Source organism: Biomphalaria glabrata, chromosome 15 (assembly GCF_947242115.1).
Source record: "Biomphalaria glabrata chromosome 15, xgBioGlab47.1, whole genome shotgun sequence".
Lineage (NCBI taxonomy): Eukaryota > Metazoa > Mollusca > Gastropoda > Planorbidae > Biomphalaria > Biomphalaria glabrata.
In genome coordinates this window covers 9,295,215-9,322,041 of record NC_074725.1, presented here as the reverse complement: position 1 = coordinate 9,322,041, position 26,827 = coordinate 9,295,215, and the positions used below count along the sequence as shown (strand labels likewise).

The following is a 26,827-nucleotide window of genomic DNA, read 5'->3' as shown; positions in this document are numbered from 1 at the left end:
TCAACGCTATTACTTTTCTTTTACCTTTATATTTAGATCATTTAGACAATGTATATAGAAGATCAGAGCAATCTCAATAATAGATACATGCGTAAGGATACATTCCAACTTATCTATTTGTATTGTCTATGGTTGATGGGTCAAAGGGAGGGGGGGTGACCTGCAGAAGGTTTGTATGTGGATCTCAGAACCTCGAAAAGAAACCAAAATAACAAAAGAAAAACATTACAACCCTACTCTTGACAAATACTTTAATTTTTTGACTGGTAAAGTATTTAATTATTGTTCTAATTATTAATGATCTATGCTAACAATATTAAAAACGAAAACGTCTGTTTATTGATTAAACTCTTCACTGAAAACAAACTCTGCGGTCAAATGTTTTGAACTCAGACTAACTATCTGGAGTGACAGAATAAGAGAATTAGAAAAATCTAAATGTAAAGAAGAAAAAGTTTCGTCATTGCAGATTATTTCTGTGTGCTGCATTTGTCTTATTGCAAAGCAGATTTAATTCCAAAACAAATATCGAAACATCGTATGAATTTAAATGAATCAAAAAGATTTAAGGCGATTCGTACTCAAACTTTCCCTCTTTCTATATCATTCTAACATTTTTTGTTAACAAAAAGAAAGAACTATGTAAACAGCCCAACGACAATCGTCATCTGCGTGATACCCAACTTAAGATAGACTTATACAAGATATTTATAGAAATGGTACATGAATGCATAAAAAAATATACAAAATTTGCGCAAATTTACATTATTGTTCAGATTTTGTTAACAATACCTGTAGGTACAAATCACTTGAGAAAAGCTTTTAAAAATTAAAACTACAAGTTATTAAATCTGACATAGCGCTTTCATTCACAGCAAAGCTCTAAGACTATTATAACTGACCGTTGTATCTATTATACGATGTGTATATGCAGGGGCGGCCTTAGCAGTGCGCGGGGCCCTGGGCGAGCGTCATGTGCGGGGCTCTTAGCCGTAAGGGTAGACTATATATATATATATATATATATATATATATATACCGTAAACACATCACGCTAACGGGCTCATCCGTCTCTTATGCTATAACAATAACAATACAGAATGTCTGCCTCTTAGCTATGGGCCTTATTTTTGCTACAAAACATAGAAAATTACGTATGTACTGTTGGCTTACTATTGGCCGCTTGAAGTACATTATATACTGTAATGTTATTGCTCGCCATTAACAGAAGCAAATAAAAAGGAAAACACTCGCGCACTACTAATATTATATCTCCTCTCTCACTCTGCAGATTGAAACCAATTGGACGTCCTATAAGAACAAAGTGGGCTGTAAGAGCTACAGTGGTCCGTACACTTTCACAGACCCGACTTTTGAGAAAGGGCTATACCACGGTTTTTTTTTAAATTAATAAAAAAAACAAAAACTCCCGCGTTTTTTTTTTTACATTGGGACACGTTTGTTCCCACGACCGCACGATGTCTAGGCACAGTAGCCTAGTAGACAAACAACAACCACTTAATACGTCATCGCCAAACTTTCTGGAAGCTGGCTGAACCAGCTGTACTAGCACATCAACTGGTTCAATAAGGGTAGGTTATGGCACTTTTAAAAATTACTGAACATTTAAAGAGTTTTAAAAAGGAACAGCGTGTCAAAGTTTATGGAAAGGGGAAATGATTTTTAAGTGTTTGGGGATTATTTCCGAATAAAATCCGTTTGGGCGTCGATGTTTAAATACGAAATATACGATTTGGATTGGTTGCTTCCACCCACGTGCTTTTATTGTGAACTGTTAGACAACGATAGCCTCTTAGAATCCTCAAGTCATTTGATGCTCCCTGAAACAGAGCGGTATTTCGAAACTGGAAATGTATGTTAATTAAGCCCTTAATTGGTGATTAGTATCATAAAGATACTGTGAAAATATTGAGTAACAAATCCAAGTTTATGAGAACTGATTTGGTTTTCGAAGTTAGTGACAATGAAATCTCCCATCGCGGGTCCCTCTCAGGCGCGGGGCCTGGGTCGGTTGCCCCACTTGCCACCGCTAAGGCCGCTACTGTGTAATTGTATTATTAAGTTTAGATCAGTCAGGTAATTAAATTTGTAATAATCTAGACCAACAACAATACATCATTGCGATTATTTTTTTTTATCAGTTGTTTTTATTTAGATCTGTTTTACGCTTTTAGCTTTCTTAATACGCTTTGATCCTATCATTTATCTGGACCAGATGGGAGAATGGGGAATGGGGGGGGGGGAGAACGAAAGGGAAAAGTAAATGTGGTTGGTCGCTGTGGTTGGTCGCTGTGGTTGGTCTCTGTGGTTGGTCTCTGTGGTTGGTCGCTGTGGTTGCCATTTGACAACCTCGTTAACCGTCGGCCACAGAAATAACTATTTGTCCTTTATTTGCCCTATAGATTGCAAGCTCTGAAAATGGTGCCTTTTTTTTCTTTCCGGCTCAATGTACTACAAAATTAAAACGTTATACATGCGTTTGTAAGAGCGACAGCTGCTTGGGATGTTCTGAACTCTTGCAATTACACGGTGTATATTTTATATGCCCATAGCCTTTTTGTAAACAAGATTAACTAGACATTTCGTGTCAATCTTCAAGTTCATATACCTTTCATGCACTCCCCAGAATTCTATAATTTATAAGATAAGATCCTTTGCTTTTGCTGATAGAAATAGAACCAACTCTGCAAGCAGAGCTGGCCGGAGGATTCCAGCTCCATTGGCCTCTGTGGAAACGTCTGTTAAGTGGAGAAAGATGAGCTAACGAGGTGATCAAAACTGTTACTCATTAGGTTACACTTGAAGCCAGTGTGCCCACATAATCAATGCTACGATATTTCGAGGTCTGATGTGAGCATTAAAAAATAATCGTTAGTCGCAATTCAAACCAACCGCCGCTCTGTTTCACATATGAACTGTCAGGGAAAGCGGCTACCTACATTAGCAGCCCTTCCACGTAACTTGGCGGACACAAAATAGAAATATGAAGATATTCCCGGTCAGCATTCGGTTTCCGGATGTCTAATAGCAAATGCTTCACAATATGGAACAATCTGACTTTTTTAATGTTTGATGTCATAGAAGAAACGTCAGCCAGGCCTTGGGCTGAAGAAGTCTCCACGCCTGTTTGCTGTGAGAACTTCTTTTCAGCGATCAAAGAGATAATGTGCATACATAGCGCTCCCATACAGTAATGGACATTTGTTAGGTAGAACTCCAAGGTTTCGAGTTCAGAAGGAATGAAAAGATCTCTTCTATAACCCACATTCTTCTCTTTGTCATAGAGCCTTTGGCCCCCCAAAAAATTAAATTGTAGTGGACAAGAGAACAGTGGTGGCAGAAGAAAAAAGTCAGAGGAAAACCAGCAAGGCCAGTGACACCAGCTCCAACAAGAATAACCTGCCCAGTGTGCAGCCGAACCTTCCGGGCTCATACAGGTCTCACCAACCACATGAGGAAACACAAAACCCAAGTGCAAAGCCCTCTGGACCCTGGATATCAAAAGTAGTCATCATCGAATCACGATGGACGAGCTGTATTTTTTGTTTCAAAGTATATCAAATTAATCCTGACAAAATGTTAGGAGAATGTGCTTATTTAATTAATTAGTCAATACATTTTCAAAATTTGTTGACGGTAATTTTTTTCTTTTAGAAGAAATCGCTTTAAATCTGGCTTTTAGAGCAAGCTGGGATCGAATATGCAGACGCAACTAACTGGTAAAGTCTTATTTTCGTTTCCGTTTCAGAGGTAAGATAATCAGAAAGTAATTTATCACGAAGATAGGGGAAAGGGAAAAATTCCCCTCTGCCGAGATGTCGACCCTGGAGTATTTACTTATGATAAAAGCGTAGTGGCAATCAAGACAGGGGAAAGAACTGTAGGCGGCACACTGTGGTTGTCTAGGGCAACTATGACAACAACATGGCTCTCATTGCACAAGAACTGAGCATGCGGCGGGCGGCGTGAAGTGCGACCGTTGGGGGTGGGGAGGGGATTATGGATTTAGTATTACTTGTCATAGAATAAAGACGTCGCTTATCAAAACCTGGTCTAATATACAGGGTTCTCAAACCTTTTTTTCTTCTTTTTCTTGCATTATGGGTCAAAAGTTTGAGGTTTTAAATAGCAAAGCGGCACAATAACAAATGTAAATGTTTACCAAATTGCATTATTTCAGGAACAGAAGTCAGATTATTTGCAGAAGATTACATAATATATAGAAAAATAAAACAACAAAACATTTAACAAAGTAAATAAGATTAAATACAGAAATGGGGATCAAATTGAAGCATGTCTTTCAACCCAAACAATTTTACTAGAAAAAAACAACTAAGAAAAATAAATACCACTTATTTGTGTTCAACCAGTTACACATACTAAAAATTCAAAATACCTATGAGTTATAATAAATAAATATATACAACTATTATGTCACCTATTGTAAAACCATTAAAAAATAAACAAAGCATTTGAGTTTATGAAAGCAAAATACACGCAATAGTAACGAAACACAAAAATATTATTTAACCTTGATTGGGCAAGTATTAGAATATGCATCCTCTATTTGGGACCCCTCAACTACAGACATTAAGCAACAAGAAAAGATACAAAATAAGGCAGTGAGATTCATAACAAACGAATATTCACATTTGACTAGAGTTACACCTTTAGTAAAATCACTAAATTTAGAAACCCTTCTGGACAGAAGACTAAACAGTAAAGTAGCAATTATACATAAAACACTGAACAATAATCTTCAAATACAGAATACCCTAACCCCAAAACCTAATAAAATATTCAGAAAGTCAAAAAGATAAATGCACATTTCTTGTTGCATATGCTAGGGAAAATGTATACAAATACTCCTTCTTCCGTGGTGTTGTAAGAGCATAGAAGGGGCTGCCTGAATCAGACATGAAAACCAACGGATTGGCAAAGTTTAAGTCATTGATTTACATGAATGACCTAGGGACCCGCGTGGGACGTAATCATCTACTTTTTTGAAGTAACACCTGTATTTTATAAGGTAAGAAAGCCAGTTAACATCTGTCCAGTCCATTTTTTTCTTTACAATTTTCTGGCAACAAACAGGAGTGATTAGTCATCCTTTTAAAGTAAGGATAAATATATATATATTAGTTTACATTTTCGGACACCTATGTTGCATGATGTCTATTTTATGTCTATTTTGTACGCTTCAATCATGCATATATTTTTTTGTTAATTCTCAAAAACAAAACAAAAAAAAAAAAAAGAATTGTTACAATACAATAGAAAGCAGATTTTGATGTTCACGCAATCTCCTCGTATACTGTCATCCAAAGGATGGAATAAACTTAATTTAATACTTGGATCTTTATGTCTCCAACATCTTTTCTGCAAATCTTCCCCTGCAACTTCTCTGTGACTAAAGAGACTAATCCTTGATACACGGCTACAGTCTTAGCCTTGGCATCTGTAATCAGAAGGCAGTGTTGCACTTTCCCCCTTGTTTCTACTTCTGGCGTGTACGCCGTCTGCAATCCAGGATCCTTTCTTTTATGCTGGCTCTCTTTTTGGATCTATCCAGTGACCGAATTATCTTTAGTTGAAGGCTACATATTTTGAGAGTCCTTGGTGGCTAGTACATCTACGTTATAGTCCTTGGCTGTTAGTACATCTACTTGAGAGTCCTTGGCTGCTAGAACATCTACTTGAGAGTCCTTGGCTGTTAGTACATCTACTTGAGAGTCCTTGGCTGCTAGAACATCTACTTGAGAGTCCTTGGCTGCTAAAAGATCGACTTGAGAGTACTTGGCTGCTAAAATATCTACTTGAGAGTCCTTGGCTGCTAGAACATCTACTTGAGAGTCCTTGGCGGCTAAAAGATCTACTTGAGAGTCCTTGGCTGCTAAAAGATCTACTTGAGAGTCCTTGGCTGCTAGAACATCTACTTGAGAGTCCTTGGCGGCTAAAAGATCTACTTGAGAGTCCTTGGCTGCTAGAACATCTACTTGAGAGTCACGGGCGGACTGGCTATATGGGCATTTGGGCAAATGCCCGGTGGGCCGGTACCCAAATGGGCCGGTAGGGTCACCTAAAGGGTCTCATGAATGCCACTTTGTCACGTATTGAATTGTTAAAGGTTTTTGATTAGGTTGTAAAATGTTTTACATGTTTCGGATGTTCCTTCAGAGTTGAAGATAATTACTTCCTAGTCCAAACCTCCCGCAGGACGACGGGGGATGGGAGCGGGCAGGGTTTGAACCCGGGACCATCGATAAATCTGAACGACAGTCCAGCGTGCAAACCGCACGACCAGGCAGCCATCCATTTTATAATGTTCTCTTGACAAAGTGGCCCTCTGAGTGTCGTGTTTTTTTTAAAATCGTTTACAGACACAACATTGTAGGTCCTAATGTTATTTTATTTTAAGACATTTTCCGAAATAATGTAATAGTCTACATCCGTAGACAGTGCTACTGTAGGCTTCATCCTTTAAAGGGTCTACACAGTTAGCGATGAAAAAGCAACATAAGGCCTATATTTCTTATAAAGATATAGAGCATGCTTACAGTTATTGATACATTATTAAACTTAACATAATTATTTTCAGGACAGGTAGGCCTATAATTGGAGGCCCATCATAAGATATACAATTTATGGGCCAGACTTGAATAGAAATGCCTGGGCCGATTTTGACACCCAGTCGTCCGCCCCTGTTGAGAGTCCTTGGCTGCTAAAAGATCTACTTGATAGTCCTTGGCTGCTAAAAGATCTACTTGAGAGTCCTTGGCTGCTAAAAGATCTACTTGAGAGTCCTTGATTTTAAAAGATCTACTTGAGAGTCCTTGGCTGCTAGTACATCTACTTGAGAGTCCCTGGCTGCTAGTACATCTACTTGAGAGTCCTTGGCTGCTAGTACATCTACTTGAGAGTCCCTGGCTGCTAGAACATCTGCTTAGCATAAAAAAAAATCAAGCAAAATAAGTAGTGAAAATAGAAGGCGGGGATAATCTTGCGGGGAAAGGAGGGTGAGACAGTCTGGAAGGGGACAGTCTGGGGGTGGGGGGGGCAATCTAGTGCTTTTGTAGAACAGAAAGTCTGGTCTCACGAGGATTAGCCACTATAGTGAAGTCTCTCTTTCATTGTTCACTATCGGCCCTACAGACTTGCGTGCTGTGTCCTTATTGTGACAGAGGATTAAACAGTTCCTGGACCACTACCTTGCAGTAACTCTAAGAAAAGGTGAGTTAGTCTTTATTTATGTATTGTGAACAACTATCGCCAAGACTTACCTGATTATATATTTCTGTGGATATCTGCAGGTAAAGGTAGTGTCTATATAAATAAAATATAAAAAATCCTTGCTTATATTGAGTGAAAAAGCAAACAATTATTTGAAGAAAAAAAAAGTTGCTCTTGTCAAAATTCGAACACGATTCTACACGATGGAAAGGCGACGTGTTTCGCCACTGAGCTTTTCTAGTACTTATACAAATAGAATGTTTTTTATTACTCTATTGTTAGTATAAGATTGGTAATGAACGCCCTAGTTCTGTACATTGGCTTGGACAAGAGTACATATAAAACAAAATAAATGTATTAATTACGACTAATTCATTAAGCGATTGGTTAATTTTTTTTATATTCAATCGATAATAAATAATTGTGTAAACTTTCAATTTGACTGCTACATTAATACACAACACTTTGGTGCTACATTAACACACAACACATTGGTGCTACATTAATACACAACACATTGGTGCTACATTAATAAACAACACATTGGTGCTACATTAATACACAACACATTGGTGCTACATTAACACACAACACATTGGTGCTACATTAATACACAACACATTGGTGCTACATTAATACACAACACATTGGTGCTACATTAATAAACAACACATTGGTGCTACATTAATACACAACACATTGATGCTACAGTAATTCACAACATATTGGTGCTACACTTATACACAACACATTGGTGCTACATTAATACACAACACATTGGTGCTACAGTAATACACAACATATTGGTGCTACACTTATACACAACACATTGGTGCTACATTAATAAACAACACATTGGTGCTACATTAATACACAACACATTGATGCTACATTAATAAACAACACATTGTTGCTACATTAATACACAACACATTGGTGCTATACTTATAAACAAAACATTGGTGCTACATTAATACACAACACATTAGTGCTACAGTAATACACAACATATTAGTGCTACACTTATACACAACACATTGGTGCTACATTAATAAACAACACATTGGTGCTACATTAATACACAACACATTGGTGCTACATTAATACACAACACATTGATGCTACATTAATAAACAACACATTGTTGCTACATTAATACACAACACATTGGTGCTATACTTATACACAACAAATTGTTGCTACATTAATACCCAACACATTGGTGCTATACTTATACACAACACATTGGTGCTACATTAATACACAACACATTGGTGCTACATTAATAAACAACGCATTGGTGCTACAATAATACACAACATATTAGTGCTACACTTATACACAACACATTGGTGCTACATTAATACACAACACATTGGTGCTACAGTAATACACAACATATTGGTGCTACACTTATACACAACACATTGGTGCTACATTAATATACAACACATTGATGCTACATTAATAAACAACACATTGTTGCTACATTAATACACAACACATTGGTGCTATACTTATACACAACACATTGGTGCTACATTAATACACAACTCATTGGTGCTACATGAGTACACAACACATTGGTGCTACATTAGTACACAACACATTGGTCTACACTAATACAATTTTCAGGATACTTTTACATTATATGTATAAAACCTATAAGCCCGTGTCGTATCAATGAATAATTATCTCACACATTACGAGAGTGTTTGAATAATCCGTCATTGGTTTGAAGGTCAAATGTACATATTAGTAACATTACATTCTTAACCACAATCTATGCAATCTACAATCTACAATCTACAATCTACACGATCCCATCGTAACATAACACTTTCACCACTTGGCCACAATTCAAGTCCGTGGACATACGTTGACAAAACTATCCCAACATCTTCTGCTTCCAATGACGTCTTCTGCTTCCAATGACGTCTTCTGCTTCCAATGACGTCTTCTGCTTCCGATGACGTCTTCTGCTTCCAATGACGTCTTCTACTTCCAATGACGACTTCTGCTTCCAATGACGTCTTCTGCTTCCAATGACGACTTCTGCTTCCAATGACGTCTTCTGCTTCCAATGACGACTTCTGCTTCCAATGACGTCTTCTGCTTCCAATGACGTCTTCTGCTTCCAATGACGACTTCTGCTTCCAATGACGTCTTCTGCTTCCAATGACGACTTCTGCTTCCAATGACGTCTTCTGCTTCCAAAGTGCTTTCAAGAGTCTGATGCATATCATATTAGACTGGGCAGTAGAAGAAGAAATAGGTGTATCTATATATACAGAAACGAAAGTAAAATCCACAGTGTCGCAGGTTGTCTTTAAACTTCCCATATTCTGAAAGTAACTGATAGTTAAAAAAAACAAAAAACACCGAAGCTGTTGGATATTCAATATGCATATTACACTCAAACATATTTCTAAAAGTAGGTAAAAAAAAACAGATATGTTAAACAAAAATTGAAATCGTAACACAATCTAATGATTAATCTAAATTTGTCCACCTTACTAGGTAGTACTACAACTACTTAGAGTTCATTAAGTTTATAAAGTTTTCAGTAGTTCAACATTTTTACTTAACTTCTACTATCTGAAAAGTAAAAATTAAAAATCTTGGCTGCCCAACTGCCCATAGCAAAGAAAAAAAAGATAAGAAGAAAGAAGGCGCTATTAACCAACGACCATTCACTTCCACTAATACTGTCACATCAATCTAATGCGTATACTCCACCTGTGCTCATACAATGCGGCAGTCTAAAACTGAAGAAGTTGGTGGTGCTTCGGAAATCATCAGTACGAAAACTACAATATTTGTTCAAAAATTTTAATTCAGAAGCCAAAAAAAAATAAAACAAAGATAGCCAACAATTAAGTTAAAATCTTTAATTAATCTGGAAGTTTAGATAAACCGATAGGTATGATTATAAAGTAATATTTCTTTCCAAATACTATTAGAAATTTTTTTAAAGTAATATGGCAATTAATACAAGACAGATGGGACAAAATCAAGATAAGATTGCAAAAGATTAGAAAAGCTACATTAAATTTTTTTTTTTTTTTTTAAATATGATAAAATAAAAGCCAAAACATGCTAAGAACAGTAACCATTCAGATCCGTTACATTTGCGCCGAGTCAGCGAAATGTTGTTGCGTAGCTTTTATAGTCTGCTGAGATATTTGTCTTACTTACGAACCATGACCAATGATCAGGTAACCTTATTAAACTAGTGACACTTACTGATCAGAGACGCTGATACCAATAGATCCGGTTACAGGTCTGTGACGTCACACTACTCCTACCAGAGCATAACAATGAAGGCAGGTACGTCAGTGTGCACACTAGAAACAAACGTTTCTCAAGTCTTTGTGCTAATGGACATACAGTGAACGTATTATATACAAGCACAGCGTTATGACACACTAGTGTGAACACGAATTTACACTTTGCTACAAGTAAATGTTTGACTTACCAGTATGTTATATAATAACAATTGATCTGTGTAGTTGACCAGTCCTTACCAAAATTTGAACCTGGGACCCTCGATTCGGAAACCAAGCGCTTTAGGGCGCCTCTGAGTCCACCCAGCTCTTAGGAGTGCCTGACATTAGTTGGGGAAAATGAAAGACGGTTGGTCATTGTGCTGGCCTCATAGCATCCTCGTTAAGCGTGGACCACCTCAAAGGATGACCTTTCCTTATCTGTTCCAAAGATCGCATTTGTGTAGTTGACATGGACATGACATTGTGCTGGCCACATGGCACCCTCGATAACCGTGGGATACAGGAACAGATGACCTTACATCTTATGCCCATTAGATCGCATGGTCTGAAGGGGGACTTTCTGTAGTGGACATTACATAGTAAATTGTTTCCAAACTTGTCTACCGCGAGAATCTCTGGATTGATTGGGATATTTGAATGTGTAGTTTGATAAAAAAAAATCTCGAGAAGGTAAAAGCTCTATAAGAATGTACAAATGCTATTGTGGTTTGGATAATAAACTAGTTAGCATTAGCCGTTAATCAGACCACGGCGTGTTGACACGATGTTTCTCCGTTGTATGTACTGTCAGTAACTTTTGTTGAAGGAGAAAGTAGCACACTGTCCACTGTACAGCTAATCAGCCACCCATGTCCTCTTGTGATGTCCTTAAATGGACTTAACTATTCTTAACACTTTCTTTCCCTTTTTGTTTTAAACTCGGTAAACAGACCAAATATAACGTTTTGTTTCTTTTACGCGTTTGAAAATGTACAGTACTTTTTTAAAATAAAAATGCACAATTTATGTTTTCACTGTCCGTCGGGAAATATTAATTAAGCGCTATTGCAAATCTGATTTCACCGTCACATTAATCCTGCTATCAATATGTGTAGCGGCTTTGTTTAGTTTTTAGAAAGCGAACACTTCGTTATTAAAATTAAGTTGTATGCAATACTGGTATGCACATGCATGTAAACCAATTTTATTACAAAGTGAGAAATAACAAGGTTACAAAAGACAGATTGTGTGGAAGTGCACCCTCATATATCGAACTCCCAAAGTGGTCCGCCCAGGCAAGCTTCAATATTTTCAGAAAGAAAATGAATCAAATTATATCATTGAAAATTGAGAGATAAGAATGGAGAAAGAAGGTTAACAGATCTTGTGTAGTGCCCCAACGGTCCAGCAGATCAAAGGATAGGTGAGAGTGAATGTAAAGTTAGATGTAAACCTGGCCTAACTAGTTCCCCTTTCAGAATCAAATTGGTACATGTCTGTCTACCCAAAGAAATGTCAGTTATTAAGAGTAACAAAAAAAAACTTACTTTATTCATGGAGAACTATTCACAAAGGCTAACAACTCAAAATATCTACGTGTTTTTTTTTTGTAATAAATGAAATCCCTATATTGATGAAACTATTAGAAATACAAGCATAACATTAGGGTTTATTAAAAATAATTTTTACAAATCTAACAAGAACATAAAACTAAAATGATATTTAACTTTAGTTCGGCCAATATTAGAATATGCATACTCTGTTTGGAATCCCTCAACTTATAAAAAAAGAAAAGAAACTAGAACCAATACAAAATAGGGCAGTCAGATTTATAACAAACGAATATTCAAATTTGATTAGAGTATCACCATTAGTAAAATCACTAAACTTAGAGACACCTCAGGATAGAATAATACAAATAAAATAGCTATAATACATCAAACATTGAACCATAATTTACAAACAGAAATAGGGTCATATTTCTTATTCGATACGCTAGAACACATTCGTATAAGTGCTCCTTCTTCCCTAGTGCTATTAGAGAATGGAATGGGTTGCCTGAATCAGCCAGGAAAACCAACGACTTAGCAGAGTTTAAGTCATTGATTAACAAGCATGACTAGATTTTGCGTAGGGCGTAATTATCTTCTTCTTTGAAGTAACGTCTGTAATATATAAGATAAGAGCACAACTCTTAAATTTCAATCTCATTTTTTAGCTGGCAACATTTAAGTACAATGGACCTCATTCATCAATCGTAAACAAATAACATTTAGCCACTTGATTTTCTATCTCTTCTATACACATTACGTAATACACAATGGCTATCACGTGACAGTTTTTTTTTTTTTAGTTTTATAAATATTATCACGTGGCTAAATGTTGTTTGTTTACGATTGGTGAATGAGGTCCATTAAGCGTCCTTGGTATTGTTTAGTTTCTCTCCATTTCGCATTGAGGGGTGACCGCTGTTTCTCGTGTTGCTAATAAGAACTAATATACCCAAAAAATGCCTTTCAATTAGTACTTAGTAAAATTTTTTAACTGAGCTTTTTATTTGTTTCTGACCTATTGTATAGAGTATTTAATATTTAATTACAATTCCGGCTTTCGAAACTTCTGATCCTATTGCATAATAAGCCATAAAAACTAGGCTCCACTTTGTTTTTTCGCGATACGCATGTGGGCTCCAAGATCCAAAAAGGTTGATGAGCACTGGTTTATGTTAATAAGCGAATAGGTCGACTGCCTTAAAGTCTATATCTACTCTACCCTACAATGGACCGATGCTCCCTTGTACACAAATGGTGCAATCAGTGTAAAGAACTCGGCCATTAATGGAACAGAAAGATCCAAAGGAAACTACAAAATAGAAAAATGAAACCAAATCAATAGACAGACACTAGCATGAAAAGGTGCCACATCCGGTTTCCCTGACTCAAACTACAAGCCACCCACCTCTCTCCCATCCATGTCTCTTGTGTGTCTGGAAAATGTACAATACGAAAATATTATTTTTTTTTAAATACTGAGCACTATGGCATAGTCACGTGGTCTTCATCCCGCACACTGTTGACACGTGACTTCCAAGGACGTGTTATAGCTCTAAAAACAATATTCAAATTAAATGTTTGGTAGCTAAAATCGTTAAGTGCAGCTCGCGTACATACAAAATGGCGGAACATTGCAATGTAGGCTTTGTGATCGTCATGTATTCGCTTCATAATCTTAAGGTATAGCACAAGTACTGAGACACTCGCTGCTTGGAGTGGCAAGTACTGAGACACTCGCTGCTTGGAGTGGCAAGTACTGAGACACACGCTGCTTGGAGTGGCGAGTACTGAGACACTCGCTGCTTGGAGTGGCAAGTACTGAGACACTCGCTGCTTGAAGTGGCAAGTACTGAGACACTCACTGCTAGGAGTGGCGAGAACTGAGACACTCGCTGCTTGGAGTGGCGATTACTGAGACACTCGCTGCTTGGAGTGACAGGTACCGGCCACTCGCTGCTTGGAGTGACAACTCGCTGCTTGGAGTGGCGAGTGCTGAGACACTCGCTGCTTGGAGTTGCGAGTACTGAGACACTCGCTGCTTGGAGTGACAAGTACCGGCCACTCGCTACTTGGAGTGACAAGTACCGGCCACTCGCTGCTTGGAGTGACAAGTACCGGCCACTCGCTGCTTGGAGTGACAAGTACCGGCCACTCGCTGCTTGGAGTGACAAGTACCGGCCACTCGCTGCTTGGAGTGACAAGTACCGGCCACTCGCTGTTTGGAGTGACAAGTACCGGCCACTCGCTGTTTGGAGTGACAAGTACCGGCCACTCGCTGCTTGGAGTGACAAGTACCGGCCACTCGCGTCTAGGAGTGACAAGTACCGGCCACTCGCGTCTAGGAGTGACAAGTACCGGCCACTCGCTGCTTGGAGTGACAAGTACCGGCCACTCGCGTCTAGGAGTGACAAGTACCGGACACTCGCTGCTTGGAGTGACCAACCCACACAGACGTAGCAGTAAGGCACTTCAAATAAATTCTGGATCGGACTTCAAAGAAAACATCTTTTATTTTTGAATCTAAATATGCTATTTTACAGTCTACAATACACAATTAACATTTTTAAAACTATTAGAAAAGGCTTCGGCAAACCACTTGCATTTCTGGGGCAAAATTTATTAAAAATTTATGGTGGGTCAGTATGGACATGTGCTACATATAAGAAAAAAAAGAAATACGCTATTTTTAATTTTCTTTCCATGGGCGTAGCCAGGATTTTTTTGGGAGAGGGGGGGGGTTGGGTTGGGGGGATTTTTTCGCTCCCCCATTGAAAAAAAATATATATGTATGTATGTATGCATGCATGTATGTATGTATATTGTTATGACTTTGCCATGTGCACCGCCATCCAAGATAGTACAGAAAGAAGTTGCGCACTATCTGTGACTTAACAAGTCGGATGTTGACATGAGAGAACGATTTCCGCCCAAGTAGAGAGCCAATATGGAGATGCTGTACTCAAGGCAGATCCCCCTTTGTGTTTGTCATGTCTCCGTGTAAATAAACGTCTTTGTCTCGTTGAGTTGCCTCTCTTCAGTTATTACATTGGTCTCAGAAGTGGGATTATAGGCGACTCAACGGGAGGAGGTAGGATTCTAGCACAATGGTATCTTTGAAACAACTAGACCAGCTTTTAGTTAAAGAGCTAAGGCAGGAACTTCGTTACAGAAGCCTGAAGCTTGGTGGTAGCAAGGAGGTGCTTACAGCTCGTCTCCAGCAAGCCCTGATTGATGAAGACGAAGATTCGGAGACCTACCTATTAGAAATTGAACCGGAGATTTATGAGCTTATTGGCAAGATAAATGAAGGTATTGATGCATTGTGTGAACAAATTAACAGTATGGGGAACAAGGTAGATATAATGGTGTCTCAATTGAAAGAAGGAGTAGACTCGTTGGTAAAGGAGCAGTTGCCTGTAGACTCGTTGGTAAAGAAGTTGCGTGGTCAAGACTGTGGCTGCACAAACAGTGGTGACGGAGACGCTGGGGATTGGAGCGCCGTCTGTGTCTGTGTTGTGGGCAAGTCTTGTGGTTGTGACTTTCAAGACGAGAAACGTGACAATGATTGCTGTGATGATCTCAACGAGATGTAGCGAATCGAAGGGAAAGAGACAAATGAAGAAACTGAAGACTGTTACGTGCCTGAAGCATTTGTTCCTGTTGTACCTGTTACCGGTACCTTAACTGAAGTCTGCTATGTCCCTGAAGCGTTTGTTCCTGTTGTACCTGTTACCAGTACCTCAATTAGCCGGACAGATGAAGACAACGTTGGGTCTGCGTCTAAGCCGGTTGCTATGAACCTTAAAGACCTCTGTGTATCTGTCGGTGCTCACGAGGGAAATTCGAAGCTTGACAACTGCATCCAGTGGTTTAGCATAAGCTGTACGTGCGGCGCATCACACATAGTATTTAGATGCCAAGAAAACCACCAACAGGGCATATGTACTTCTACCATCATCATCGACATTGGCATAGATGAATGTCTATCAAGCCACTCTAAATCTGAGCTGTCAAGAGGAAGACATTATCCATTTGAACCTGCAGAGACCTATATTCTGGACGTGAGACTGTTATCTGAGGATGACTGCGGTGCATTGGACTTTGTTTGCAACGTGGCTGCATGTGAACCTGCAGCTCCCTTGAGAGGCGTCTGTCGGGAAGGTCTGCTGATACAGCGTGTCCGATCAACGGCTGTGCTGAAGAAAACAGTGCTCGACACTATCTCTTTGTGTGTCAAACGGCCACGTCATCGTCGCAACAACAGCCTGGTCAAATGGAGAAATAGAAAGCAGCACTGGAGGAAAACAATGCAATGGCTTCGTGGGGAACACGCTCCCTGCCGCCTGTGGCTCCGACTGATCGACCTCCACCTGAACTGTCAAACCTCAGCTGCAGTGTTTCTTTTCGGGACGAAAAGTGCTAAGACGGGGGCAATGTTATGACTTCGCCATGCGCACCGCCATCCAAGATAGTGCAGAAAGAAAGTGCGCACTATCTGTGACTAAACAAGTCGGATGTTGACATGAGAGAACGATTTCCGCCCAAGTAGAGAGCCAATATGGAGATGCTGTACTCAAGGCAGATGCCCCTTTGTGTTTGTCATGTCTCCGTGTAAATAAACGTCTTTGTCTCGTTGAGTTGCCTCCCTTCAGTTATTACAATATATATATATATGTATATATGTATGTATGTATGTACATAATTAATCTTTATTACATTCTGACCATTTATTCCTTCGGAAGACGCTTAATGTGCCCTAGAATATGTTCAACCTGTAGTTAGTGGGAAAATTGTAGACTCCCTGTCACATTATTGTTTGTGACATGAGTTAGTGGGAATCACGGAGTATATAACTTTTTGTTATGTTTCACGTGAAAGTGAAACCTAATCGAATATTATTGTCAGGAAATCTCGTTCTGAGAGTTAACCCCATGGTTAGAAATCAGTAGACACCATTTTCTTGAAGTCATAAGTAGTTACCATGATTTTGAAAAGAGAGGATGCATAATGATTTAATGTAAGAAGTATAAACAGATATGTGCTTATTGTGCTTTTGCCAGAAACGCATTCATCTACAGCTCATTATTCATCAGTAGGGCCGACGCCAAAAGTGTTTTTTCTTTCATTCTTTACTGCTGAAACGCATTCTCCTGACGTCTACAGCTCATTACTCATCCTATTGAAAAATAACCTTTTCAATAATGTTTTACTTAAAAAATTGTTCTAATATGAATTAGATAGGCCCCTGCTACACTGGAAATAAAACGATTTGAAGCTACTCCACTTGCTTAGATTAAGGCTTTTAAGATCAGCGCCGAAAAAAGGTTTTGAAAAATAATATTGTTTAAAAAAAGCTCATTTGCAATTGATAGATTTTGTTCAATAGGCATGTTTGTAACTTTTTTTGTTACGTAACTATAATTCAAAGCTCTAAACACAAAAGGTTACAAAAGACAGTTTGGAAACAAACAAACTCAAAATCGGCCCCCGAAGTGGTCCACCCAGGCAGGCTTCAATATTTTCAGAAAGAACATTGGGGTCAGGGGATAGGGTTAGGGTTAGGATGTTAGGAAAGAACATCCGAATGAAATTATATCAAAGACAAATGAGAGATAAGAATTAAGAAAGAATGTTAACAGATCTTGTGTAGTGCCCCAACTTTCCAACAGATCAAAGCATAGATCAAAGTGAATGTAAAGTTAGATGTGAACCTGGTCTAACTAGTTCCCCTTTAAGACCTTGTGGTCTATAGGACAGATGATGTAAAGTCATGTATTCGCTTCATAATCTTAAGGCGTAGCACAAGTACTGAGACACTCGCTGCTTGGAGTGACGAGTACTGAGACACTCGCTGCTTGGAATGGCGAGTACTGAGACACTCGCTGATTGGAGTGGCGAGTACTAAGACACTCGCTGCTTGGAGTGGCGAGTACTGAGACACTCGCTGCTTGGAGTTACACCGGACACTCGCTGCTTGGAGTGACGAGTACCGGCCACTCGCAGCTTGGAGTGACAAGTACCGGCCACTCGCTACTTGGAGTGACAAGTACCGGCCACTCGCTACTTGGAGTGACAAGTACCGGTCACTCGCTGCTTGGAGTGACAAGTACCGGCCACTCGCTGCTTGGAGTGACAAGTACCGGCCACTCGCTGCTTGGAGTGACAAGTACCTGCCACTCGCTGCTTGGAGTGACAAGTACCGGCCACTCGCTGCTTGGAGTGACAAGTACCGGCCACTCGCTGTTTGGAGTGACAAGTACCGGCCACTCGCTGCTTGGAGTGACAAGTACCGGCCACTCGCGTCTAGGAGTGACAAGTACCGGCCACTCGCGTCTAGGAGTGACAAGTACCGGCCACTCGCTGCTTGGAGTGACAAGTACCGGCCACTCGCTGCTTGGAGTGACAAGTACCGGCCACTCGCGTCTAGGAGTGACAAGTACCGGACACTCGCTGCTTGGAGTGACCAACCCACACAGACGTAGCAGTAAGGCACTTCAAATAAATTCTGGATCGGACTTCAAAGAAAACATCTTTTATTTTTGAATCTAAATATGCGATTTTACAGTCTACAATACACAATTAACATTTTTAAAACTATTAGAAAAGGCTTCGGCAAACCACTTGCATTTCTGGGGCAAAATTTATTAAAAATTTATGGTGGGTCAGTATGGACATGTGCTACATATAAGAAAAAAAAGAAATACGCTATTTTTAATTTTCTTTCCATGGGCGTAGCCAGGATTTTTTTGGGAGAGGGGGGGGGGTTGGGGGATTTTTTCGCTCCCCCCTTGAAAAAAAATATGTATGTATGTATGCATGCATGTATGTATGTATATTGTTATGACTTTGCCATGTGCACCGCCATCCAAGATAGTACAGAAAGAAGTTGCGCACTATCTGTGACTAAACAAGTCGGATGTTGACATGAGAGAACGATTTCCGCCCAAGTAGAGAGCCAATATGGAGATGCTGTACTCAAGGCAGATCCCCCTTTGTGTTTGTCATGTCTCCGTGTAAATAAACGTCTTTGTCTCGTTGAGTTGCCTCTCTTCAGTTATTACATTGGTCTCAGAAGTGGGATTATAGGCGACTCAACGGGAGGAGGTAGGATTCTAGCACAATGGTATCTTTGAAACAACTAGACCAGCTTTTAGTTAAAGAGCTAAGGCAGGAACTTCGTTACAGAAGCCTGAAGCTTGGTGGTAGCAAGGAGGTGCTTACAGCTCGTCTCCAGCAAGCCCTGATTGATGAAGACGAAGATTCGGAGACCTACCTATTAGAAATTGAACCGGAGATTTATGAGCTTATTGGCAAGATAAATGAAGGTATTGATGCATTGTGTGAACAAATTAACAGTATGGGGAACAAGGTAGATATAATGGTGTCTCAATTGAAAGAAGGAGTAGACTCGTTGGTAAAGGAGCAGTTGCCTGTAGACTCGTTGGTAAAGAAGTTGCGTGGTCAAGACTGTGGCTGCACAAACAGTGGTGACGGAGACGCTGGGGATTGGAGCGCCGTCTGTGTCTGTGTTGTGGGCAAGTCTTGTGGTTGTGACTTTCAAGACGAGAAACGTGACAATGATTGCTGTGATGATCTCAACGAGATGTAGCGAATCGAAGGGAAAGAGACAAATGAAGAAACTGAAGACTGTTACGTGCCTGAAGCATTTGTTCCTGTTGTACCTGTTACCGGTACCTTAACTGAAGTCTGCTATGTCCCTGAAGCGTTTGTTCCTGTTGTACCTGTTACCAGTACCTCAATTAGCCGGACAGATGAAGACAACGTTGGGTCTGCGTCTAAGCCGGTTGCTATGAACCTTAAAGACCTCTGTGTATCTGTCGGTGCTCACGAGGGAAATTCGAAGCTTGACAACTGCATCCAGTGGTTTAGCATAAGCTGTACGTGCGGCGCATCACACATAGTATTTAGATGCCAAGAAAACCACCAACAGGGCATATGTACTTCTACCATCATCATCGACATTGGCATAGATGAATGTCTATCAAGCCACTCTAAATCTGAGCTGTCAAGAGGAAGACATTATCCATTTGAACCTGCAGAGACCTATATTCTGGACGTGAGACTGTTATCTGAGGATGACTGCGGTGCATTGGACTTTGTTTGCAACGTGGCTGCATGTGAACCTGCAGCTCCCTTGAGAGGCGTCTGTCGGGAAGGTCTGCTGATACAGCGTGTCCGATCAACGGCTGTGCTGAAGAAAACAGTGCTCGACACTATCTCTTTGTGTGTCAAACGGCCACGTCATCGTCGCAACAACAGCCTGGTCAAATGGAGAAATAGAAAGCAGCACTGGAGGAAAACAATGCAATGGCTTCGTGGGGAACACGCTCCCTGCCGCCTGTGGCTCCGACTGATCGACCTCCACCTGAACTGTCAAACCTCAGCTGCAGTGTTTCTTTTCGGGACGAAAAGTGCTAAGACGGGGGCAATGTTATGACTTCGCCATGCGCACCGCCATCCAAGATAGTGCAGAAAGAAAGTGCGCACTATCTGTGACTAAACAAGTCGGATGTTGACATGAGAGAACGATTTCCGCCCAAGTAGAGAGCCAATATGGAGATGCTGTACTCAAGGCAGATGCCCCTTTGTGTTTGTCATGTCTCCGTGTAAATAAACGTCTTTGTCTCGTTGAGTTGCCTCCCTTCAGTTATTACAATATATATATATGTATATATGTATGTATGTATGTACATAATTAATCTTTATTACATTCTGACCATTTATTCCTTCGGAAGACGCTTAATGTGCCCTAGAATATGTTCAACCTGTAGTTAGTGGGAAAATTGTAGACTCCCTGTCACATTATTGTTTGTGACATGAGTTAGTGGGAATCACGGAGTATATAACTTTTTGTTATGTTTCACGTGAAAGTGAAACCTAATCGAATATTATTGTCAGGAAATCTCGTTCTGAGAGTTAACCCCATGGTTAGAAATCAGTAGACACCATTTTCTTGAAGTCATAAGTAGTTACCATGATTTTGAAAAGAGAGGATGCATAATGATTTAATGTAAGAAGTATAAACAGATATGTGCTTATTGTGCTTTTGCCAGAAACGCATTCATCTACAGCTCATTATTCATCAGTAGGGCCGACGCCAAAAGTGTTTTTTCTTTCATTCTTTACTGCTGAAACGCATTCTCCTGACGTCTACAGCTCATTACTCATCCTATTGAAAAATAACCTTTTCAATAATGTTTTACTTAAAAAATTGTTCTAATATGAATTAGATAGGCCCCTGCTACACTGGAAATAAAACGATTTGAAGCTACTCCACTTGCTTAGATTAAGGCTTTTAAGATCAGCGCCGAAAAAAGGTTTTGAAAAATAATATTGTTTAAAAAAAGCTCATTTGCAATTGATAGATTTTGTTCAATAGGCATGTTTGTAACTTTTTTTGTTACGTAACTATAATTCAAAGCTCTAAACACAAAAGGTTACAAAAGACAGTTTGGAAACAAACAAACTCAAAATCGGCCCCCGAAGTGGTCCACCCAGGCAGGCTTCAATATTTTCAGAAAGAACATTGGGGTCAGGGGATAGGGTTAGGGTTAGGATGTTAGGAAAGAACATCCGAATGAAATTATATCAAAGACAAATGAGAGATAAGAATTAAGAAAGAATGTTAACAGATCTTGTGTAGTGCCCCAACTTTCCAACAGATCAAAGCATAGATCAAAGTGAATGTAAAGTTAGATGTGAACCTGGTCTAACTAGTTCCCCTTTAAGACCTTGTGGTCTATAGGACAGATGATGTAAAGTCATGTATTCGCTTCATAATCTTAAGGCGTAGCACAAGTACTGAGACACTCGCTGCTTGGAGTGACGAGTACTGAGACACTCGCTGCTTGGAATGGCGAGTACTGAGACACTCGCTGATTGGAGTGGCGAGTACTAAGACACTCGCTGCTTGGAGTGGCGAGTACTGAGACACTCGCTGCTTGGAGTTACACCGGACACTCGCTGCTTGGAGTGACGAGTACCGGCCACTCGCAGCTTGGAGTGACAAGTACCGGCCACTCGCTACTTGGAGTGACAAGTACCGGCCACTCGCTACTTGGAGTGACAAGTACCGGTCACTCGCTGCTTGGAGTGACAAGTACCGGCCACTCGCTGCTTGGAGTGACAAGTACCGGCCACTCGCTGCTTGGAGTGACAAGTACCTGCCACTCGCTGCTTGGAGTGACAAGTACCGGCCACTCGCTGCTTGGAGTGACAAGTACCGGCCACTCGCTGTTTGGAGTGACAAGTACCGGCCACTCGCTGCTTGGAGTGACAAGTACCGGCCACTCGCGTCTAGGAGTGACAAGTACCGGCCACTCGCGTCTAGGAGTGACAAGTACCGGCCACTCGCTGCTTGGAGTGACAAGTACCGGCCACTCGCTGCTTGGAGTGACAAGTACCGGCCACTCGCGTCTAGGAGTGACAAGTACCGGACACTCGCTGCTTGGAGTGACCAACCCACACAGACGTAGCAGTAAGGCACTTCAAATAAATTCTGGATCGGACTTCAAAGAAAACATCTTTTATTTTTGAATCTAAATATGCGATTTTACAGTCTACAATACACAATTAACATTTTTAAAACTATTAGAAAAGGCTTCGGCAAACCACTTGCATTTCTGGGGCAAAATTTATTAAAAATTTATGGTGGGTCAGTATGGACATGTGCTACATATAAGAAAAAAAAGAAATACGCTATTTTTAATTTTCTTTCCATGGGCGTAGCCAGGATTTTTTTGGGAGAGGGGGGGGGGTTGGGGGATTTTTTCGCTCCCCCCTTGAAAAAAAATATGTATGTATGTATGCATGCATGTATGTATGTATATTGTTATGACTTTGCCATGTGCACCGCCATCCAAGATAGTACAGAAAGAAGTTGCGCACTATCTGTGACTAAACAAGTCGGATGTTGACATGAGAGAACGATTTCCGCCCAAGTAGAGAGCCAATATGGAGATGCTGTACTCAAGGCAGATCCCCCTTTGTGTTTGTCATGTCTCCGTGTAAATAAACGTCTTTGTCTCGTTGAGTTGCCTCTCTTCAGTTATTACATTGGTCTCAGAAGTGGGATTATAGGCGACTCAACGGGAGGAGGTAGGATTCTAGCACAATGGTATCTTTGAAACAACTAGACCAGCTTTTAGTTAAAGAGCTAAGGCAGGAACTGAGACACTAGCTGCTTGCTGTTACGGTCGTAGCGCAGCACGGTGTGCATGAATAATGGTGCGAATTTTTGTAATGAATGGAAGTGATGTTGAAAAGGGGAAGCCGGAGAACCTGACAGGAAGAGAAATGAAATGTTTCGTATTTACATAATTTGTTGTAATATTAAAGTATTCATAGAGTAATAACCTGAGAGTGTATTATTATTTCAAAGAGTCTTGTGTCGTAACAAGTCCACCTCGAAGTGGTCCACCCAGGCAGGCTTCAATAATTTCAGAAAGAACATCCGAATGAAATTATATCAAAGACAAATGAGAGATAAGAATGGAGAAAGAAGGTTAACAGATCTTGCCCCAACTTTCCTGCAGATCAAGGATAGATGAAAGTGAATGTAAAGTTAGATGTTAACCTGGCCTAACTAGTTCCTCTTTCAGACATATTGGTCTATAGGACAGATGATGTAAAGTTCATCTGTTTTTGTGGCCTACGGTTAACGAGGGTGTCATGTTGCCAGAACAACGACCAACCGCCTTTGCTTTTCCCCAACTAATGTCAGGTATCCATTAGAACTGAGTGGACTCAGAGGCGGTTCGCAAGCCAAGCGCTTTACCGCTCAGCCACCGGGCCTCCCCTGGCCTAACTGATGTCTTATAATTGATCTAATTGTTTTGAAAAAATGATCAATCTCTTGTGCTAGTAAAGGGGTGGTCCTCAACAAAAATTTAGGAAAATGAAGTTAACAAGAGTACTATTCGTTTTAAATATTTTTTACTTATAATGCATACTAATTAGCTTTTTCTCTTAAAAAAACTGCTTCCGTAACTGATTTTAAAAATTAGATTTTTTGCTTTCAGAAAAAAAAAAAAGCTGTTGCATTAGAACTTTGAATGGTCTAAAATATTGTGATGTCGGATTTTTAATATCTTTTCTAGTTTACGAGATCTAAACTGGACGGACGGACAGACATTTTGCACAAAACTAATAGCGTCTTTTCCCCTTTCGGGGGCCGCTAAAAAAAGGTACACCGCATTTTGCAGACACTATGTTCAAAAGGTAACAGCCGTACCAAAAAAGTCACCTTTCTATTGTTTACTTCTATATTTACAATAGATTCCAAGGCTCAAAATGGTCACCAAAGAATGACCCCTAATACCGGGGTCGGCAACTTGCGGATCGCGAGCCACATGCTCTTTGGATGTGAAGCTGCGGCTCTTTAATTCCATACGCAAATATTATTTATTTTATCGAAACATTTTTTAAAATAGTTCTGAATCGTTTAACGAGGATTAGGCAGCCTTATCCCCCCCCCCCATTACACGCGTCGTCACTGTCGTCAGAAGCTCTCGAATGACGCAGTCGTTGGGTGTTTCTATGAAGCTTTTAATTCGACGCAAGACGAAACGCATCTTCACCACGTGCTTTGACTGTGAGTTAGAAGCGAATGATCTTCTCAAAGCTAGAAGCAATCAACAAGTAACAAAATCCACATTGATCCATTTGGAATTGATACTGATTCTCTTGAAATGCAATTGATCGATTTAAAAAGTAAAGTTTTGTGGAGTGGAAAGTTTACAGAGTCAAAAATCAAGTTGAAAAGGTTGGAGGTCCAGAAATGTATGTACGTTAGGCAACAAATGTGACAACTTGAAAAGAAATGTCTCGAGCTGAGGCAATTAGCCTATATTCGACGCATGGAATAGTCTTCAGAATGCCACAATGAGGTAATGTTGGAATTTGAAGTACTGACTATCTTCGTATCGACATATTCGTGCGAGCAAGTGTTTTCTTGCATGAATATCATTAAAACTAAAGTAACAAGCCAACTAACAATTGAAAATTTAGAGTCGTGTTTGAAACTAAAAACAAGTTATGAGCAAAATGTATCCAAACTTTCTAAACCTAATTTGTTGTGAAAAACACGTATATATGAATTAATAGATTCGTTTTTTTTTATATTGTGAATCTGAAAACATCAATTATGCGAGTACTATTTATTGTTATCAAGATAAAAATTGTGGCTCTTTAAAAATTTTACAATTTGTATAATTGTAATTTTTGGCTCTTCTCTTTCAACTCAAAGGGTTGCCGACCCCTGTGTCTAATATACACAATTATATCGACAAATCTTCTAAATACAATCTCTTTAATGTTTGTTAACCATAAATAGGGCCCAACCATACCTCTACCCAACCAAATGTAAAGAGAATATTTGATAATAAAGTAATAATAGCCCCCCAGGCTCCCCCCCCCCCCCACACCACACACCAAAAAAAAATTCCTTGTTACTATCTCTGACTATTCTTCGGTAGAGCCAAAAAATACAAAATAAATAAACACCCCGCTCCTCCACAACCCCGCTCCTCCACAACGGCTCTATCAAAAAACAATGTTTAGATTTAGATTAATATGTCTGATATTAGCTGTGAGAATGTGTTGAGTTTTTAGTTTAGATCATCTCCATCTAGAATAATCTAGATGTAATCCTTTATTATAAATCACAGGCATAAAAGTCTCTCACTATACAGTCACTGCTGTGACTCCAGTTGAGCGGTGCTTCTTGTGTGAGACGTAACTTGAATCGCAGGGGCCGCAACTTACTTCATTTTGTTTTATAAGTGTGATCAGTTGGCTAATTGTACATTACTATGTATAGGTAGTGGACACAGCACAGTGCATTGTCAGTATTGACCATTTCACGGTTCTCTTTAGCACTTTCACTCTCTTTCTCTCCCCCCCCCCCCACACTTCCTCTCTCTCTTTTTCTCTCTCTCATACAAACACACAAACACACGTGAAGACATGTGTCATACATGTACATGATTAAGATTATTAATCTTAGTTTCTACAGACGAAGTCTATCTCTCCACACCCTACCCTGCTCCTAGTCCCCCCCCCTTCCCTCTCCTTAATCCTGGTCTGTCACTACTCCTGTTATTGATCTGCCGACCAGACAGACATCAAGAAACCTGGTCCCGTATCGAACACTACAATCTACCTACATATCACCTGGCAAATAGCGCCCTCCCACACCCCTTAGATACCCCCCCACCCCCACAATTCAACCAGCTCAGAATAATAGAGCCCCCTTGATACGGTTTCGGATCGCTCGATAAGTAGACTGAATTTTCTGTATACAGTGGAATTCAATATTTGCTATAACGTGTTTAATAAATAGTAGCCTTTTTATAAGGCGTTTAAGCTTAGAACATTTACAATGTGATATTTAATATGAGATTTCGTGTAAGGACATTTGTTTGGGTAAGTTGGTTATTTAATCAATTAGCTTTAAATACAGACGCCATTTAGTTTTACCAGTACTATTCGAGAAGAAACAAATCTTTCTTGAAAACGCTACATTTCAGTATCGAAATTATTCACAATAACAAAACCTTATTAATGTTTTTGATTTTCTTTTCAACATATTATTTTGTAACATTATTTTTTTTATTATAAAGCATAGAAATAAGATTTACGCTTATCTCCAAAGAGACTTATGATTTTTGAATAACAATGTTTCAATGATACACCTACATTTTTTAAACTTCGTATTATTCGCTCTACATATTA

General features: G+C 39.7%; 1 protein-coding gene across 5 annotated transcripts in view; it reads left to right on the top strand.

The window, feature by feature from the left end:
- The first annotated feature begins 7,092 nt into the window (after window positions 1-7,092).
- Window positions 7,093-26,827, top strand: part of LOC106060361 (uncharacterized) — a 37,707-nt gene continuing 17,972 nt past the window's right edge. For 3 of the 5 annotated variants that reach the window (XM_056012817.1, XM_056012816.1, XM_056012815.1), the window contains exon 1: window positions 7,093-7,251. The gene's annotated coding sequence lies outside the window, so the exon portion shown is untranslated. Of the gene's footprint in view, window positions 7,252-26,345; window positions 26,519-26,827 lie in introns of those variants that run through there. The other 2 variants (XM_013218202.2, XM_013218201.2) reach the window with 1 other exon arrangement.